Raw genomic sequence first — 5183 nt, 5'->3', positions numbered from 1 at the left:
TCTTATATTTGGTCTTCAAAAGAAATGTCCCTAGGATAGATTCTTCATCAACTCTTTTATTACACAAAGTTCTCCTTAGCATCATATTTTCTCCAACCTTAAGTCCACTTGGTGAACCCTCAAGGTCTCCTTGAATCACAAAATTTTTTTTATGTTGTTCATTTTCACTAGAGTATCTACACTCAAAGGATATGTGCCCTTGTTTACCACATTTAAAACAATTACAATGAAAAGCCACCACTAGATTAGGAATTGTAGAAGTTGATGAAAGCCAACTTCATAGCTCACCAAGATCACCTGCATGCAAATAACCTGCTAAAGGGAAACCAAAGAAGGAAGAGGTGGAGCTTGGAAAAACTACGGACTAAGAGAGAAGATATTGCAAACAAAGAAAAATGTATTGTTATACAATATGCCTTGGAAATGAGCTGAGAAATACAATGAGAGAGCCCAAATATAAAGGCCTCAAGGAGACTTCTAGAACAAGCTAGAAGGTGCTAGGAGATAAGAATGACAACTAAGCATACATCCAGAAAAGGTGGAATGTCCTCAATCAAGGTGAGGAGATAAGTATGACTTAGATAGGAACAAACTCACGTGTTGTCAACAAATCCTAGACTACAACTAATAAATAAATGCATTACCTAAGTAAACTTAAGTAAAAGCATAAATAATAATTATTTACTCTAACACCCCACCTTAAGTGCAACTTAGCATAATGCACTTAAGCTTACAAAAGCTAAGATGAAATGAAAAATGGGTCCCAAGAATGAGGCCATGCTAGGTACCCATATACAAATGCAAAGAAATGCAACCTCTAAAAATGATGAAAGAGAGAAAACAACATGGAGAAAACCATCCCTCAGAAAGAGGTAACTAAAAATCTAGTGAAGGACTGAAGAAGCCTCCAACTAGAGGAATGTCCCAAAAAATAGGAGCAAAGAAGATCATGAAGAGTATCACTGAAGCATGAAGAAGCCACAAACTCTATCAGAAAGAAACTGCTAATCTAAATAACTTCCATGGAAAATAGAAGGCACAAATTAAGAGTGTCTATATGGTAGATGTTCCATCTCACCAAAATGCATAGGTGGCTAGCCATTGTAATCGCCTAGTATATAGGATGAAATATTGAATACATAGCTCACACTATTGAACTATCAAACCAAGGAAGCATTAGAACAATAGAATAAAATCCCCTTAATGCAGATGGGGTGAGATGATAGGCAACTAAAAAAGTGGGCCAAAATCCTCTATAGAAAGAACCAAGAACAACGAGAGAGTGTAAGAGGTACAAACACCTATAAAGGCATGTGTCATCGACACATCATGGGGCTAATTTTGTGGGAGGAACACTCACTTGACAAAGGAAGAGGGCACAGAAATGGAAATAACTAACCCCCCCATGGTGCTTTATAAAATAATGCAAGTACAATTGTCTCAAAACAACATTCATGATCTCAAAATGCAAGAGTGACACTTTATCTCAGTGCATTTGCATAAAGATTCTTACAAATGATATCAACAATGATTAGAAAGGGAAAAAAAATTGATACAAAAGATAGTACAACCCAAAACAAAGGATCCCATGCCATGAAAATGATCCTCGAACCTGGAACACCCAAGATATCCACCATAGACAAAAAAATTCCAAAAACATGATAGAAAGAGCATGGGGTAGAATTTAAAGGAAATGACAGTATTTCTAAAAAGATGACAAAACCAACTTTATAGAAAGATAACATTTTCAAAAAATGGAGATGGGATGCACAAGATATGCTTGTCAGAGTGAAAAATAGAACTTTAGACTTTGACTACAAAAACAAGCCACAAAGATGCATCAAAACTAAAAAATACCTACACCAATGTTTCTGTCTTGGAACAAGCTTTTTGATGCTTCTTTTAGATCAGAAAAATACCTCTATATGCTCAAGTTATGGCTAAAAAATTGTGAGTAGGTCAAAAAGGGACCTGAAGGAGAGGCAAGAAGATGCTGATGTAGTGTTGATGTCATGTTGATGTTAGCAAATCACTAGATTCAAATTGACGGTCGAAGGGCTATCATGAAAAATAAAGACTACAACATGGCATGCCATGTTGCAGTTCCACATGGCAGTATGGTGTAGAGTTAGCTAACGTGGTAGGGGCCATGTAGAAGATGCCAATGTGGCACCTGTGCCATGTGGCAGCTACATAATTTTCCAATTATTCGCTATTGGTGAGTGGTGCAAGGGCCACAAGTGAGTGGTGGTGGAGGAAGCACTGTCAATGGTAGTGGCCATAGGGGCAGAAAAAGCTAATGGTACCATGGGCCATAGTGGTTGGTGGGAGGCCCACCAGTGGACGTTGGTCTATAGTGTCATCGCGACATGGATCTACCAGTTGTAGCAATCTGCAAATTGTGCACTAGTAGCATTGTGGCAATGCCACAGTGTCTATTGGGCAGTGTCACAATTCTGTGCCAAATTTTTTTATTTTTTTTGAAAAACTCATCCGTACAGTCCTCCCAAGGAGCTAAAAAAATTTACCAAATGCTATAGAAGCCAAAAATGAACATTTTTATATGAATCCTGACTGTAATAGGCCTTTTGAACTCAATGGAAGCATCTGTTTAGGCCCAAAGTGCTCCAAAAAAATGCTCTTACCCCATATTGAAGAAAAAAATTACAAACAAACTAGGGTTTGTGTCTTTGAATCGTGACTTCAAAAATCCTTTAGCCAATAAGTAAAAAGGAGGCTCTGATACCACATAGAATTTGATGAAAGACAACTTCATAGCTTGCCAAGATCACCTACATGCAAATAACCTACTGAGGGGAAACCAAAGAAGGAAGAGGTGGAGCTTGGAAAACTAAACGAACTAAGAGAGAAGATATTGCAAACAAAGAAAAATGTATTGCTATACAATATGCCTTGAAAATAAGTTGAGAAATACAATGAGAGATACTAATATAAAGGCCTTAAGGAGACTTCTAGAACAAGATAGAAGGTGATAGGAAATAAGAATGACAACTAATCATACATCCACAAAATGTGGAATATCCTCAATCAAGGTGAGGAGATAAGTATGACTTAGATAGGAACAAACTCCCATGTTGTCAACAACTCCTAGACTACAACTAATAAATAAATGCATTAACCTAAGTAAACTTAAGTAAAATTGTAAGTAATAATTATTTACTATAACAAGAATTACCTCTTCCTCAATAAGAATGAGTACCTCCTTGATATGAATTACCACCTTTCCACTCAGTCTTTACTTTCTCATCAGTTTTCTATTCAAAGTTTCCCTTATATTGCATAGAATTGTTAGATCTACCACCTTCTCCATAAGATCTACCTTTACCTCTTTTGAATCTACCACCTCTACCTCTATGTATTTTCTCATGCTTCTTTGTCAAGATCACCTCATCTTTCAAGGAATATTGATATGATTCTTCCACACTAACCAGTTTCACAAAAACTTATTTCATCTTGAATTCTAGATCTCAAACCATTTAGGTACCTTGCAACTTTCTCAACCTCATCATCCACATTTTTAGATTTGATGTCTAATATATAGAATTCCTTGGTGTACTCCTTCAAAGTCATGCCCTTTTGTCTCAAATTTTGCATCTTCCTCAAAAAACTAACTTGGTAATCAGTAGGAAAGAACTTCTTTACTTTGTTCACCATTTTCAACTAGATTTAGATATTTTCTTTTCCTCTTCTCTATCTATCAATTTACAAATTCTCCTACCATAGTGAGGTATGACCTCTCAACCTAGTGACTGCAATCTTCACCTTCCTATTATCAGGAGTGCCTTCAAATTCAAAGAACTTCTCCATATCAGAGGTCCAATCCAACACAACATTGGTGTCCAATTTCCCATCATAAGTAGAAACTTTTACAAAAAGATTTGAATATACCCTAAACAACACTCTCAATAGTATTTCCTCATCTTGATCTTCCTCAAGTTCTAGATTAGGGTTTGGGGCCATCACTTCATCATCACTCACATGTTCAAGATGTGCTCCTCTTCTTTAGGTTGTCTCCACAACATCTAATTTGGCTGCAATTTGTCTCAACATGTCCAATATGACATTGTTAGCATTTCCTCTACCTCGAACCATTTTGACAAACATGTTCCTACAAGATTGGAACCCTCTACAAGTTATAGGTCAAATCCACAGATCTATCATCCTACAACCAAAATCACTCAAGGTTCTACATGATCCAATCTCATCAAGGATGAACCTCAAGCTCTAATAGCACCTAATTTAGGTATGGTTGGAAAATTAGGTCCAAAGATACACCTAACAGTCCAAACACCTTGTAGAGTAAACACAACAGAAGCCAATAAAAAAGAGCAACACTAAGGAGAGAAGAAACAAAAATAAATTATAGATTAAAAAAACACTGAGGTAAACCATTTTTGGCCAACTTATTGCATGTTTTAATGATCAGAGAGTAACTTAAGGAGTTGATTATTAATTTTGAGATGGATCATTAATCCCTATGCAAGGTGTTTAACCAATCATAAAAATGGAAGGTTGAAGCAACAAAAGGAATAAGTTTGGGTCATTGATCTTGATCTAGAATCTTCTCTAGTTTTTTACATAAGGAGGATCCAGACCCTATTTTTAGTATGGTGAGTGTGTATGTGTGTGGAAGGTTTGGATGCCCTAGAAAAGTTGAAGGTGAAACAAGGCATAGTGACCAAGTAGAGAAGTGAAGTGCATGAAAAGGTTATATCATATCAAAGAAGGATTTGATAGTAGAAAGAGGACATCTATAATCAAGCATGACAGTGCTAACCAAAGGATCAGGTATTGATACATTTTAGCAGAGTGAATCAGAGTAAATATCTTAACAAAGTGGTCCTAATAGGTCTATGTAAATATCCTAATAGAGTTCTTTCTTTATTGCAAGTTTAAATCCTTTAATCAAGGTAGGTTGAATAAGTCTTATAAGCTCTTAGTAGGGTAGACTCCTCATAGGGTAGATTATCAAAAGTGATCAAAGTACCTGTAACAAGAAAACTTTATTATTGTAGTAGTGAATATTTGTGGTTGTCATCCCCACCCTAGTTTTACCTTCACCTTGGAGGGTTTTTGGGTAACCAAATCTTTGAGTTATGTATTGATTATTTACCTCTATGGTTGTGATTAGTAGATTAGATCTCATACATCATTGAAATACA

Source organism: Cupressus sempervirens, chromosome 1 (genome assembly GCF_028749045.1).
Source record: "Cupressus sempervirens isolate cs-2001-9-10 chromosome 1, ASM2874904v1, whole genome shotgun sequence".
In the NCBI taxonomy this organism is placed as follows: domain Eukaryota; kingdom Viridiplantae; phylum Streptophyta; class Pinopsida; order Cupressales; family Cupressaceae; genus Cupressus; species Cupressus sempervirens.
The sequence above is the reverse complement of the archived record's forward strand: the minus strand, read 5'-3'. Positions refer to the sequence as shown.